The sequence below is a fragment of the Myotis brandtii genome, unplaced genomic scaffold (assembly GCF_000412655.1).
Source record: "Myotis brandtii unplaced genomic scaffold, ASM41265v1 scaffold48, whole genome shotgun sequence".
NCBI classification, from domain to species: Eukaryota; Metazoa; Chordata; class Mammalia; order Chiroptera; family Vespertilionidae; genus Myotis; species Myotis brandtii.
In genome coordinates, this window is record NW_005368341.1 from 6570244 (window position 1) to 6586653 (window position 16410).

At 38.6% G+C, this 16410-nt stretch overlaps 1 protein-coding gene across 1 annotated transcript in view; it reads left to right on the forward strand.

Moving 5' to 3' along the window:
* CDK6 (cyclin-dependent kinase 6) overlaps nt 1-16410 on the forward strand; it is a 202238-nt gene that overhangs the window by 62630 nt on the left and 123198 nt on the right. The window lies entirely within an intron of this gene.

Here is a 16410-nt window from a genome sequence, read left to right on the forward strand (position 1 = left end):
TCAACGATGAGAGAGAATTATTGATCAGCTGCCTCCTACACGGCCTCCATTGGGAATTGAGCCCGCAACCCAGGCATGTGCCTTGACCATGCCCATTGGGAATTGAGCCCGCCACCCAGGCATGTGCCTTGACCGGAACCGTACCTTGACCTCCTGGTTCATGCTCAACCACTGAGCCACGCCAGCCTGGCAAAAAATAGTTTATCTTTTAAACAGAGTTAAGAAATGTCTTTTAATGATAGCAAGTGGTATTCCCAGATACTGACATGTAGAACTTGATTTATTCCTTTGGTTTTAGACTAATATAGAATTTACTTTCTCCCATCTGCCTTTCATAAAAGAATATGGTGCTCAATAATTACCCATTTCTTTCTGAGCAGTTTTAAGGACATTAGATCTCTTAAAATGTAGGTATTCCTAACTACCTGTTCTTGCTCCTCTTCTAGCGCTGCACCCATCTTTCCTCTCAAATTCTGTTCCATTGACTTTAGTTTTCTTCTTTTTGAGTTTGTCTTTGTGCTCAATACCTGTTTGTTAGAAGAGAGCCCATGATAGGCTTATTTTCCCCATTTACATATATCACATAACAATGTTTCAAGTTCTTTTAAATACCTTTTGGGGGTTTCTTTAAGGCAGAAAAACACCCTAAGTATTTGTGATGGTTGATAGTTGGGTGAACTCATTGGGGAAATCTTGTAATTATTGCATAATGCTCATGTCAGTCTTTGATAAAGTAATTTAAGGGTATAATCCTGAACTGATCATTGTCATTGAGAGGATTGTGAGAATAAAATAAAACCATAGGTGTTTCTTTCCAACATTTTAAATTTCACCTTATTCTAAAAAAAATTAACAAACACATATAGACAGCTTATTCATACTTTGTCTTGAGGTTTTCATCACATTCTTTAATCTCTTTTCTTGATGTCCCAAGATATAGCCATGCATGTTGATGGTGACCTTTGCTTAAAAAAGCTTCATGCCTACTGTACTATGAAGTCAACAAATACCAAATTTTGTCTCATAGGCTTATCATTGCCATATCTTGCTTTCCTCTTTCTAATTCAGAAGTTATTTTTTTATCTACTTAATTATGGAGGACTTAATTACTATCTTTGTTTAATTTTTATTTGATCATTTGAGATTTGAGATTGTCTTCTTGGACTTTCATGTTTAATTAAACTTATAGGCAGGAACATTTTTAGGGTTCATGATAAATTTTCAATGTCTTTGCTTATATAGCACCTTTCATTTATGGGGACTTCATGAGAAAAAAAAAGGGGGGGGGCTTTCAGATTGTTATTTTTTCTCTTTCATGTCTTTATCTGCCACCCTATGAGAAAGGATCAGAAAGAACTGTAGACAAATTCCTTCCCCTTGTTCCTTAGTCATTTGTAACTGCTTCCCAGAAAAAGAACCACTATATGACAGGATGTATATGGGAAGAGGCTCCTGTGTAAAATCATAATGCTTTCAAAAAGTAATGCCCTCTTTTTCTGAACTGTCATTTGGTACTTAGGCCTCCCTTTAATAGTACATTATCTTTCCTCGTATAAGACCTGGCTTATCGACTATCTAATCAAGTCTTTGAGAGCCTAATATTCTTTGGACGTTCTGTGAATGTAACATGTTTGATGAAGTTGGCAATATAATTTCACGAGTAGGAATTCGAAGACCCTGAAAGGGCACACAAAAGATCAGCCACCTCTCCAGAATAGGACAGGGCTCTTTTAGTGCAAGACCATATGGCCTCTTTGGATGACTCAGTCCTGGAATAGAAATTATATTTTATTTATGCATCTTTGACAAATGAATTCTCTAGGGCTTGAGAAAGCCGAAAAGGTTTGTGTGTCTGCATGGGTCATTTTCTCTGTGAATTACATTTCATTTTATCTTCAGTTGAATGTTTCTTAGAGATTTCTGTTTGTTGTAATAGTTTCAGTCAGAGATTACATGTACTATTAGGTTTGTTTTACAAAACCCAGACTTCAGAGGCTGACACACACTCCTAATAGCACCTGTTTTCTGCCTCTGGGCAATATCTGTTTTAATGAATAATATCTGCCTGCAGTAAACAGTGGCTCTGGTGTCAATACGGGATGCCCGGGGCTGGTTCATCTTTTTAGAGCTGACATAATGGGAAGTGACTGACCGGTCCCCTGTCCTGCAGATGAGGAGAGTCTCCCAGAGCTTCCCTCCTCTCACCCCAGAGGAATCGAGCCAGGGCCCCTCTCTGCTCCTGGTGGTCTCCACTTTGCCTGAATTATGAGCAGGTGATTTGTCTCATCTTTGCAGGACACAGAGCAAATTAACATGAAAATATCGCTTCTCAGAAAACAAGGCAGGCTTGAATGCCCTGTCGCTGCTGGTCATTAGCCATCTGCCACCAGCACTCATACTCTGTTTATCACATTTGAAATTCAGAGCAGATGTTGCATAATAAGGTGATCTTAAAAACAAGGCAAGAGACTCAAAGAACAAATACTTCACAATAACGATAAGGATCCTGGAAGGAAATTCTTTTCAATCTAATGTCATGACTGGAGTAATCGAAGAGACCATGTTTTTTAAACCCACGCGCACACATCTCTCCTTATATTTAATGCGAACTGCTTTTCGTAGTAACATGGAATAAATTGAAAAGAAAGCACATATGTGAAAGATGCCTGAGAAGACTGTTTAATAAATTTCATTTTAATAAGCAAAGTGGGATGTTGTAATAGTAGTTCTGGTGCAAAAGACCTCAGAGGTCAGCCTTTTACTCTAAGATGGGCCTCAACTTAGAGCAGTTTGACTTCCTATAGTTCACTCCTATAGCACAGTTGGATCTCTTAAGATCATAGCTGGCCAGCATGGTTTCCCTGAAATTCTGGTTTTTTATTGGTCCTCTAGATCCTATGTACCCCATACCTTCTCTCTCTCTCTCTCTCTCTCTCACACACACACACACACACACACACACACACACACACACCATGCTTTCCTAGCCTCTGTGTAGCTGGGCCGCAGTTTCCTCTTCACTTTTTACAACCTGAGTCCTAAGAGTCTTTCATTTAATTGCACTCCCCTTCCACATCAGTGTAGCATTTTAAAAGATTGATTATTGTAATATTCTACCCAACCAAGTTTTGCACATTCTCTACCCTTATTATGCCTTATAAAAAGCACATTACTCGTAGTGTATTACCTATTGTGCTTAGAGGCATTCTGGTTTTTTTAAAAACGGGTATCTGAACTGTTATCAGGAATGTAACCTATATTATAGTTTTTCTTTGAAGAAAGTTAGGTTCAAATATAGTCTTTTGACTCAAATGAAACATTTTCTCCACACAAACCAGACCTTCATGCACACCCTTACTTGTGTATGTCCTCCCCCAACCCCCAAACACAGAATTTGGGGGGATTTTTTAAAAGAGGAACCTCCTTCAAATATAGTCTATTGACTTCAAAGGAAACATTTTCTCCACACAAACCAGACCCTCATGCACACCCTTACTTGTGTATGTCCTTCCCCAACCCCCCCACACAGAATTTGGGGGGATTTTTTAAAAGAGGAACCTCAGATATATTGCTAAGCAAAAGTTAAGCAGCCAGTCTGAGAGGGTTAAATCAAAGTCGCACCAGCAATTGGCCATTGACTCCAGTAGGAGAGATAGATGACCAGAAGTGAGTCAATACTGAGTTTACCCCAGATTTAGGGGGAAATGTAGGACGAGTGAGCTACAACTGTGGTACCTTTCAATAATTCAAGAAGCTTCTTCAGAGAATAATATTTTTAGATAATCTGACTTTGAGGTTTCTTCCAGAAATAAATCTTGAAGCAGTTTTCTGGGCCCTTGTAGTAGCTGAATTCATATCTGGAGAAAGAGGACAGAATTGTGCAAATATACTTATCTAAAATATGTAATAAAAAAGTATAACAGTTATTTAGTGGTTTGGATTTTTTTTTCTAAAAGGAAATATGGGTTAAAAAGTAAAAGCTAGTGTCATTCTAAAGGTACTGCTAGACTGACTCACTAAAATAAATAATGACTAACTAAAACAAGCAAATGACACTTTGATCAAGCTCAGTTGGAATCTCTTTAGAAAATACTCTCTCACCTTAGGCATTGGATCTGTTTGTAGAGTCCATTAAAAAGTTACCAGCAGTATATACCCAGTCTATATCACCATAGCGACAGATAGCAGAGTGATGCTCTGTATAGAAGAGGGATAATTCTCATCCAAGTTTAGCATGTGCCTAACCTTCCTGGTTACAGTCTCCTTTCTGGGCTCTTTCCTCTAAATCAGCGGTTCTCAACCTGTGGGTCGCGACCCTTTGGGGGTCAAATGACCCTTTCACAGGGGTCGCCTAAGACCATCGGAAAACACATATATAATTACATATTGTTTTTGTAATTAATCACTATGCTTTAATTATGTTCAATTTGTAACAATGAAATTGGAGGTCACCACAACATGAGGAACTGTAGTAAAGGGTCACGGCATTAGGAAGGTTGAGAACCACTTTTTTAAATGTTGGAACATTCAAGGCTTCACCCTTTGCCCTCTTCTCTTCCCTGCCTACACTTTCTGGCAGGTGATGTCATTTAACCCCAAATTTTCATAGATTATTTATTCTCCAGCCTGACCTCTCCCCCACGCTCTAAATGCATTATAGTCATCCAGGCATTTGATATCTTTTCATCAAAACATTGTCCAAGAATTATCTCCCTAACTCAAGCCTTCCCCCATCTGCCCAGTTATTTGAGCCTCAAACCTAGGCATCAATTTTGGTTTTTTGTTTTCCTTAACTATCTTTATTCAATCCATTAAAGACCACTTTTGGTTTTATCCTCCAAAGATATCCCCAATTTCACTACTTCTCAATGTCTTCATTGCTAAAGCTGTAGTCCAACTCGTCAAACCAGCTTCCTAACTCAACATGCTGCTTCCACTTCTGCCCCTTTATAGATCACCCTCTGTATAACAGCCTTGTTAAAACATGATAAAAGTGTTACTTCCCTACTGAAAACTTTCCTCCAGGGTTGCCTATGACCTATAGAATAAAATCAAAAGTCCTACCTGATCTGCAGCTCTTTCTTCCTACACCCTCCAAACTCTCATCTGCCTCCATCCTTCTCCTGGTTCACTGTTCTCTGCCACACCTGCCTTCTTCCTCTGCTTCCAATATCCTTCCAGCTCAGTGTGTACTTCCTGTTCATCCTGTTTGGAAAGTTCCACATTTCTATTTCCTAAGCCCCACAAGTAGGATTTCTACATCTTAACATTCTAGTCCCAACTCATATTTTCATGATTCCTTCTCTTACCACCTCAGCGAAAGCTTCGCATTTAGTGATGATTTACCACATTACACCACCTTGTCCTGTTGTCTTCTTCATAAGGCTGAGCTGACATTATCTCATTAATTTTATGTGTTGTTTATTTTTCCCAACCGGAAGGTTAGAGTTTTAAAGTCAGACCTCTAGTTTATTATGGTATCCCCAGTAGTAGCTTATATAAGGGACCCTATAAACAAGTGTTGGTAACCAGCCTACATCTTAACTTCAACCCTCTGAAATGTAGGCATCAATATTCCCATTATATAAGTGAGTAAACTGCTATTTCAAGGATAGATTTTATGTACACACACATACACACACACACACACACAAATAAGTGGAGGGCATGTCATATCTCAGCACATCCACTTGGCTCTTTTACTTTAGTTTTTATGCTGGGCAGGGACTCTGTGGGATTATCCATATTGTAATTAAGGGTTTGCTTTGGTGGTTTGGTTTAGATGTTGTCTAAAACCAGCAACTGATCTTCACTGAACAAAAAACATTTTCTCCTGTAATACAGCACTGACTTAACAAAATTCCAGAAAGTGTTCTCTTTCATTGTTGGACTGTGTTAAATATGTTTTATATTAAAGATGGGAAACCAAGAATTTGATTGATGCTCTTAATCATAGACCCCATCTCATCTCACAGGGGTATATATCTAAAAGATAATTTGGGTTCTGACCGGTTTGGCTCAGTGGAGAGAGCGTCGGCCTGCGGACTGAAGGGTCCCAGGTTCGATTCCACTCAAGGGCATGTACCTTGGTTGCGGGCACATCCCCAGTAGGGGGTGTGCAGGAAGCAGCTGATCGATGTTTCTGGCTCTCTATCCCTCTCCCTTCCTCTCTGTAAAAAATCAATAAAATATATTTTTAAAAAATTAAAAGATAATTTGGTTAGTTACACATTTTTAAAAATTTAAACAAGATTCCAATAATTCACCTTTGTGTGCAAAGTTCTTCCCAGTCCCCACTATCAGAAATGGCAGCTTCAAAGAGTTAAGTTACTTTTTAAAATCTAATTGAAAATACTCTCCTTATATCTATGCATTTGGGTTTTTATTATTCTTATCTGGAACTTTCAGGTACTCATATATATATTTTGAAGTTTGGAAGTTAAGAAAGCACCATTCTGCTCTGGCCATTGTGGCTCAGTTGGTTGAGCGTCCTCCCGTACACCGAAAGGTTGCAGGTTCAGTTCCCAGTCAGGGCACATACCTAGGTTGCTGGTTCGTTCCCTGGTCGGGATGCATACAAGAGGCAATCTATCGATGTTTCTCTTTCTCTCTTACTCTTTCTCAAATCAATAAACATATCCTCAGGTGATGATTTAAAAAAAAAAAAAGCACCATTCTACTAGAGCAATTGCTAACAATTTGCAATCGCTAAATTTTAATTAGTTAAAGGCCTGTAGAGAAGGTATCCATCAGTTATCTAAGATAGCATCTTATTCATTATTCCTAAGAAAATTGGAAGAATTAATTGGTCCTTTTATTGCAGTTAAGAAAATAGTGATTTCTTTTAGTAAATATTTGTTGAATGAACAAGTGCTTTCACAAACATTTGGTAACCCCATAATGGCAGTCATGAGAATAAAATATCACCAGCATGTGAAATATTGTTGAGATTACTATCATTCTGCTCTTCCTCTTCCTTGTCATCACTCTCAAAGAGCAAAATTCTCCTAAAAGATTGACTACAGTGGAAAATCAAACAAGGAGTGTTTGACCTGATTTTGGACTCATGTATCATAGCCTTGTTGCCTGTGACACTTGAAGTCTTAGGAAGTAAAAGAGAATTCCTTGAATATTAGAAATAATCAAGAATAAATCTAACCTCTAAAAACTCTGGCTTCTACCATACATTGGTAAGCTTAATTTGGATGTCTGGAAAATAGACTAAACCCAACAAATTTTGAAAAAATGAGCTACCACCTAATAAAAGGTTAATGAAGTTAGTTAGATAAACATGATGCTCTGTTTCTCCCAGGGTGGTCAGTGAATCACCTACATGAGCACAGCCTGGGGTGCTCATTTTACAGAGCCCTGCCCTAAGCCATTCATCAGTCCCAAATGTAAACTCAGGAGGGAGTTTCTAAGAAGTTCATATGACATGACTGGGAAATGGAAAATATCTCCCTTACATTCTAAGATGACTCTAACCTGTGGAATATTTGCTTGCCTGTGCATCCGTAACCTTAGCCATACAGAAGGTTCTATCCTAAGACCAGGTGAAGTCAGGTGTGGCATTTTAACTAAAGTTGCCCACACTATGACACTTGTTTAAAAGTTTTAATTTTTAAGTTTTTTTTTATTGGAAAATGTTAACTCATTAATGAAGAGAAGACACTTAGGACTATGAGAATTCTAACTAGAAATTCTTAGGCCATACAGAAATCTATTCTTTAAAAAAAAGTGTTCATAATTTAACCTTTGAAAGATGCTTTTTGTTTCATTTTACTTATGTTTTCATAGTTCTCTGTGATCTTAAATTAGTAAGCCATTACTAGACTTGCAAGTGTAACTAGTCAGAATTCCTAAGCCTGTTTTATAGATGAGGAACCCAAGCCATATGAATCCTAAGTGGATGATAGGCATAGATTTTTTTTCATTGACACCAGTGTGGCCAAACATAGTATTCAGGTACTCCCCTTGGGGCTTGTGTACTAGAAGCTTTGATTGCTCAGAATTCTTTCAGTTGTGGTTCTAAGCCTTTAACAAATATAAATAGTAGCTTTGTTGATTTTTGTATGTACCATTGCTTTCTGTTGTCCCTGACCATACTTGTTCATTTTTCCTTTCTTGGGCAAAACCAAAGAAATATTTATCATTTTATTCTGGTATAGTCACACCACTTTTAGATGGGACAGCTAAAATAGAACATAACAGGGAACTGGGGACCACGGGGCATAGGAACATTTCATCATGAATTAAGTTGAGGAACTTCAACATTAAAGGTTGGTTAAGTCTACATTCAGCAAGCAGATATTGATTTATCTGGAAACAGTGATCCTCGGTTGAAGATGTTCGGATGATAGGGTTAGCATGGAATGAACACTTGATTGCTCCCTGTTGGCATTTTAATTTCACTAATGTATCATATTTTAATGTTCAGATCTGGAATTGAGAAATTCATCATCACCCATAGCTGAAGACCTGAAGTGTCCATTGAGACTAGAGCGGTTCTCAACCTATGGGTCGCGACCCCTTTGGAGGTCTAACGACCCTTTCACAGGGGTCGCCTAAATACATCCTGCATATCAGATATTTACATTATGATTCATAACAGTAGCAAAATTGCAGTTATGAAGTAGCAACGAAAATAATTTTATGGTTGGGGGTCACCACAACATGAGGAATTGTATTAAAGGGTCGCGGCATTAGGAAGGTTGAGAACCACTGGTCACTAGAAGGTTTAAAAGCTGTAGGTGAGGGCACTACTTTCCTCTGCTATCTCCTTCTATGAAAATAGATTCCGGGTCAGAGGGATGGGATACAAAAAGAAGGAAGAAATAGGTTTGTGGTAACAAGAGAATTGATTGAATGGGTCCCAGGAAAAAATAAGAGTTTTATGAATCTGCAATAAACCCCCAAAAGTAGCTTTTGTAAATGCACACAATGTTGAGTGTAGGTATCAGAAACATTATGATTATTATTCTAATCATAGCCATCTATAATAATAAAAGCATAATATGCTAATTAGACTAGTTGTCTTTCTAGAGGAAGCCATGGCAGCAGGGGCTGAGGCAGTGGGCGGGGGCCGAGCCCCTTGCAAAATTTTTGTGCATCGGGCCTATAGTTTACTATAATCTTCAAGTTCTTTAATATTTAAACCAGATATTAAATATGGGCTGATTTATGGTATATCTCCAGTGCAAAACTATATGAATGCAAATAAATGACATACAAGGTCAAAACTATTGGTCACGTCTTATCTTTGACATCACCTCTTCTAAATGTTGCTACTATACTTCCATCCCTTGATATGCATCTCATCACTGCTGTAAGATCTTGATAAAAACACTTAGGAACAGGGAAGAAAGTAAAATATAAATTGCATTAGAATGAATTAGGAAAAGAGCTGAATTTTGGTATCCTCCCAAGCAGAGAGATTTATGAAAGCATCACTCACCAAGAGAAAGGACTTCTTTCCTTTTCTGTTTCAACTTCACCATCACTTTCACCACCACAGTTTCACAGGACTTCTTACTTTATTTATCACCAAGTTCCATAATTAACATATGGTTCATGTTATTGATTTCTCAGGTTTCAAAGTAAAATAAATTGAGCTTTCTTCCACATTTAGAATATACACTTTTTTTAAGGAGCTCTAAACAAAGACACGCATTATTTGTAAGTTAGAGAGCAGCTGCCAGAAAACAGAAAATTAGGAATGGAGTCATGGGTGAAATAATGGAGATACTGTTCAGAGGTAACCCTTTGTACAGCAGGAAATTTTCCTTAGAAAAGAGACAGCTGAGTTTGCTTGTAAATTTTGCTAGAAACAGGCCTGATTTAGTAACATTTAGTGCTGGTTAGGAGGCTGAAGACAGCACTTTTCAGCTTTGGATACCAAGCAAGTGCTCTCTTGTATGGTCTAAACACTTTACAGTTTCAGAAAGTATGTGTGTATGAGTAGGGCTGCTACTAACTTTTAACGACTAGAATAATATATAAACAAATATTAGATGTGGGATTAGACATGAATTTTCTAAGCAAAAAAATTATAGATATTATCATAAAAGAAATAATTCATAAATTATACTATAAAATTTTAAACTTAAAATATTTAAATAGAACTAAAAGGCAAATATTTGCAAAAATTATGCCAGAAGTTTGATAGCCTTAACATATAAAAAGCTCTTACAAACTAATAAGAAAAAAAAATTAACCAGTTTTAGATATGGGTAAGGAACATAAACAGACAAATTCACAAAGAAATACATGTATACCCAACGGCTGATAGACAGATGAGGCAAATGTTCAACCTCACCAATAGAGAATTGTACATTAAAAAATCAGAATGTACCATGATAGGAGAGGATAAATAAATTATAAAAATTCATTTGACAGAATGATTTTTCAAAAAACTCAGTTTTGAAGAATAATTGCCAAAAGAATGAGATCCAAACTGTATATGTACCATGATCCCAATTTTGAAATACATTTTACATACATGCATAGAAAACTAACAGGACATACACTAAAATACTAACTGTATTATCTCTGTTTATATTTATGGTTTAAAATGAGCGTGTACTATGACTACGTTAAGCCATATAAATTGCCAGTAATCGACTGCTTTTGCCCTACAAAAATGGCATTTTCATAAGACTAATATTTTTATAATCTGACAAGGGTGTTTTAACATTTGTTCTTATGGAGAATGCATTCTATTACATGGAAGTTAAAGTTCTTACATCTTACATATCTATTTTCTGCATAGCCCAACATAAGAATGAGCAACATAATACCATTTTCTTTGCTGCTAGGCAACACATTAGAACATATTTTGTAAAGTAATGTAAATACATTTAAAATATATAGTATATTTTTATTGATGCTGATATTAATAAAATGGCAAACATTGAAAGACTAGGGAAAAAATAATGTGGTTAAGACTGACTGATACCATTGTTTTTATCTGAAATAAAGATTATCTGTAATCTTATTGGCATTTGACCATTTAGTATAACTAGGCTGTGGAGAAATTTCATTAGATTATAAATAGAAGCAATTGCTGGTGAGTAGTGAACTTTTAAATTAATGTCTGCATATGGAAAAAAGTTACGAGCCTATTTTTACTATAGTGGCAGCTACGTGGTGTGGGTTTCTTTAATAATCTTTCGCTTTTCAATATTTTTTACTTGAAATCAACTTTCAGTTCTCTTGTTAAGAATGAGCTCATAACAATCACATAATATAGGTAAGCAAAGGCTTTTTAGAACATACGCATTATTCTGAGTCTAAAAAGGAACCTTTCTTTTCAAACCTGTATTGGCCTACATAGGCAGATTGCCCACAAATAGATAAGATATTGTGAATGCCAAATTAGTTTAATGGAGTGTCAAATGTCTTACCAGTGTTTCCTGAAGTAATAAAATATTTGAGACTCAAAATGCTAACAGTGATCTTCCCAATATACATTCACCTTACAATAACACAAATAATTCCACCATCCACCCAAAGACAGCCTACATTTCTTCTAAATTAAAGGACGGAGGGGGGAGTGGGAGGGTTTGATGCCAAACAAAGGGAATTTGTATGTTTATTATTTTTCAAGCTTTTTCTCCTGTCTTCCTTTAAAGTCTGTTGTCCCTTCCCATTGAGGCCCTTTGAACGTATGGAGGCAAAAACAGTGTGGATGACAGTAAATGAAAACTGTTGTGGATACGCTGTTTACAAAAAGTTAAGTGCCCGCAGCTTTGGTAGTCCCCGAGTTGGATTTAGAAAATAGGCGTCACCACACACATTCAGAGTAGCTTTTATCCCAGACCGAACCATCTGCGCACCGGGTAGAGCTGCTGAGTTCCCGCCTAGCCCTGTGAGCCCTAAGCTGTCAAAGGTGGAGGAAGCACTGGGTGGGAGAGAGTCCCATCTCACTCAGCAAGAAACCACTGAGCTTTCTTTCCTCCAGTCAGAAGAACAAAGTCCCAGCCTCTGGTGATTGATGAGCATGTTGCCGGGGGAAATGGACTGGAAAATCATCGACTTGTCTTTTACTTGCCACAGGAAAGCCATAACAGAGATCTCTATTCTTCTTGTTCTGATAAGAGGCCTACGGAAGCATCAGGGAGGGCTGCAAAGCCTGTAAATGTGTTAAATCCAGCTGCTTGCTGGATTGCCTTTTAAAATACGACTCATAGTTCCCTAACTCTGCCGTCGAACATGTGTGCTGTTGGATAGCCTTTGACAAGCCATGCAGCTTTTGACCGTGACCATGTGGCATGCAAGCTGAGAAAGGCTATTTTAATAAGGACAGGTATCCCCTATGTAACCTAAAAACATGCATTTCTAAAATGTATCTATGAAATGAAATTCCATGTGTAGAATTCTTGTACTCCTACTGGCATTGTTAAATCGGATATTTATAGTGTGGAAAAACTTGGGACCTCAGAAGTGTGAGCTGGAACTAAATTCATAAATGCAAAATTTTTAACTGATGAGATATGACGTAAGAAGCACCCCCACAGCACACCTCTTGCTGGGGCAGCTGTAGGCATCACTCCTCCAGCTCGGGATTGCACATGCACATGTCTGTGGTAATATGTGAAGCATCAATTTTGAGAGATGCCAGTTCACACCATCTAGTTGTCACGTAAGTGGGAATATCTGTGAAGTTGAATAGGATTCCTATTTATTAATGTTTCTACATTGATCTTGGCAAAAAGGACCTATTACTTACATAGTATGTTCTTAGCACCCTATTTAGATTTGGAGTATTTAAATTTTCATTAAAATATTACTTTGTGATCCGAAAGCAGGAATCCTCAAAGACTCTGTTGGCACTGAACATTATAAAAAGGCTCAAGTCACATTATATACTAGTATATTTGGGAAATGTGTTTAAGAAATTAGCGTTTCCACTTCCATGATTTCTTGTTTTGTGTCTTTTCCAGGCCTACATTCCAGTTCTGAGTTAGGAACATTTTTAAATCTTTCCTAAAGTCAGAAGGTCTCTCACAGATTGTATTTACAGAAATAACAGCCCATCCACTAAAGTTATTTCCAGAGCCTTTATCTGGTGGAAGTGGTCATGCATACCATTTTATTCTCTCTCTGGTCTTGTGCTTCTTGCCAGAGCAAATTGGAGAATTTTGTTAATTCCATTTGTTGGTGGAAAGATAGACTGCCTGTCCCTGTAACTAACTCTTTGTGGCCAAAGAATGGCCATTCTGAGGCCACCACTCTAATGTTGGCTTTGAAAGCCCTCTTGGAAGCAGAAACACAAGTCCTTTTTCTCCCCGGGGTCAACCTGGTAACGCTGTAGGTTATTGCATTCTCTCCCTCTATTATTCCCCCAAAAAACGAAAGACTTTCTAACTTAGACCAAAACTTTCACATGGTTCATTAGCTGAATTCCCTGGTTGCTGTATATCTTGTTTTCTTAGAAACCAGGTACATTTTCACACCAACGAGTACTAGTACTTTAAAACTTTGGAGGGAAGAAAAAGTGAATTGAATAGATTCTTGGTTTTATGAGACTATCCACTACTTCAGAGCCACCAAAGTTTTACTCCATGCCATGAACAGACAAAATTGAGGAGCCTCTTTGTTGTGTCTTTGTAAAAGGGCCTTAGAGCTTCACAGATTTTTTATAAAACGCTCAAAAGTGTGATTTTCCATCACAACTTTCCATTTTTTTTCTCCTTAAATATGACTTTTGAGTGGTTCACAAGATGGTGCACAAGATTGTGGTTTGGTGATCCTCTGCTGTGCCTTTTTTTTTTTTTTAATTGTCTTCATCATTTGTTCGTCGGAGCTGAAATCAGCAAGGCCTAATCCATTGCAGAGCCACCATGTTTACCCACCACTGGCAGAGTTTGATCCCTGATTATATTAAGAGGAGAAAGTGGATCTTGCCCAAATTGGGACAGATTCCCCAATCTTGCAAAACGTTGCAGGCAATTAATGGGCTTGAACTCAAGATTCATTTGTGTGTGTGCTTGTATGTAGGAGAAAGAGTGAAAGAGATAGCCCGCGCATAGAATTTTTAAACTGGCACCACTGTGGTAGTTAGCTAGAGGCAAGAGATCCCCTGTTGGCTCCTAGGCCTTCCTGGAAGCTGCCTGCTAGGAAACTCTTCTTTGGAGATGAATCTCAAGTGGCTTCCTTCTGCCTGAGGGATGGTGCTATCCTAACTCACACCTTAGAAGGCCTTGGAAGAGGAATACTCCTTCTATCTGAAGTACTTTGGAGATTGGAGTCCTGCAGTTTGCCACTCAGGAAAATAAACCAGCATATTAACTCCCAGCAAATGCTACCTCCTTGGTTTGACGCGGTTTGTAAAGCCTTTTCTTCCTGGTTTGTGCGCCCCGCATTGTCTGGGATCCTCTCATCACTGACCAGCTGGCTTGTTGGTGAATAGAGCCGTGGGCCCCTCGCCATGTTTCATGTGAGGTCTTGGCTGGGTGGCAAGCAGGCAGCCTGTAGCCAGTGTCAGCAATTCAGGAGGAATTGGCACAGCGTGTCCCCATTAATTTCTGCTTGTCACATACTGTCATGCAAGTTACACCAGAGAGGAAATGACCGTTAAAAAAAAAAAAGGTACCCTTGTGGCAGTGGGTCCCCTCCAGACGTTCCCCGAGGTTAAACAAGTGGATACAATTAGCTCTACACACAGACAGCTGCGGGGAAGGGAAAGCCTAGAAGTGGGCCCCACAGCAATGTGTCTTTCCTGTTCGCAAGGAGTGTCAGCTATCAACATCTGCCATATTTTAACCCTTCAAAGGGCCCGGTAAATTAAGGGGAGCTATTATCCCACGCTCTGCTGATCATTATCAATCATAATGCCTTGGGAAATGACCACAGCGCTGCTGCCCTGGTGGCGGGTTTTTGTACTTTGGGGAGCGTGGTTTCTTGTGTGTGTGTTTTTTCCTGTCTTTGCTGGGAGCAGACAAGGGTGGTGGGGGCAATGAGGGTGAGGGAAAATGGGCTCTTTAATCGTTGGTAATTTACTGCCACGAGGAGGGGAACTAGAGAGGCAATAAACTCCTCTTCAGTTCAAACTGAAGTCATTAAAATTGGTGGGCTCCAGACGGCCTCCATTTCCAGAGAGATCGATCTTGCTGGTGGACTTTTGTCGAGCCGGCTTCTCCAAGAGCTGGGGTGGTTTGTAGAGCACAAACAAGAGCTTCGGGAAATGAGAACCAGTTCTAGAGGAGGAGGGCCATCCAAGATGAGCAAATAAACTCAAAATAAGTTAGAGGCTTCCAAACACTGTTTTATTTTTTAAAGACTGAAATGATTAAGCTGTTGTTATCCAAGTAGCATCTTCACCAACCTTGGTAAACACATACTTTGTTTTGGGGTAGATTTGTCTCATGAAAATCTGATGGCCAGCATGGAGGGGACAAATGAAGGAGGCAGTCCCAAGTGAACTTACATTTATTGAAACTTACTTGTCTGAATGAATCCTGAAAACTCTGTAGAGCAAAACAGAGAATGGTGTATTACAGTGTTTTAACCCCAATGGCTATGGGGTTCCCATTTGTGAACTTGAAACTCTCTTTTCTGAAAAGACGCCATCTTGCTTGGGGCATGAGTGTCTCTATCAGACAGGTTTTCTGAAAATGACCAGTAATGATGACTGTATGAGACATGAGCTAATGTTCATCTGTATGATTGCACCAAGAACAAAACATTGGAAGGACTTTACTTGGATTTCACTGTGTTCTTACTTAATGTTACTAAGGAAAATTCTGGCGCCATTTAAAATAAAGTGAGGGCTAAGACCAACCGTTAGGATAATTGAGTAGAAATAACACTAGGTCATATTATCTAGATTGCATCTCTTCCTCTGTGGAAGAAAGAGGTGACATGATCACTGAGGAGAGCTTGGAGAGAGAGTCAGTGATGGATGTGGGGAAGGGAAAGCCTAGAAGTGGGCCCCACAGCAATGTGTTGCAGTTCTCTAATGGCTTTATCTAGTCTGAGACCATCATTTTATAGATTAGGAATCAGAAGCTCAGGGGGGTTCCATGTAAGATCTCACAGTGAAGCAGGGGCAGAACTCAAGTCTTTTCTTCCCAGGTGAGCTATTTATATTATTCCATGGGCTGACTTAGTACAGCAGCAACAAAGGCATCCCCCTGCCCTGTTAACAGAAGAGAGTAGAAAGGAACGCCAGTGTAGGGTAGAGGCGACTTTCTCAGTAAGGGACATAGTCAACTTCCACCTGATGTTAGGCTATAAATTGTATGCACCAGTTTTAGTTGGCCCTATAAGAGCAAGAAATGCCAATTTTAAAAAATTGTCTTCTTGTCCAATTTTAAGTATATTTAGTAATACATAAAAGTATTTCTTAATTTTAATGTCAAAATAATATATAGTTTAGAGAAATTTACCTCTTTAGGTATTTATAATCTT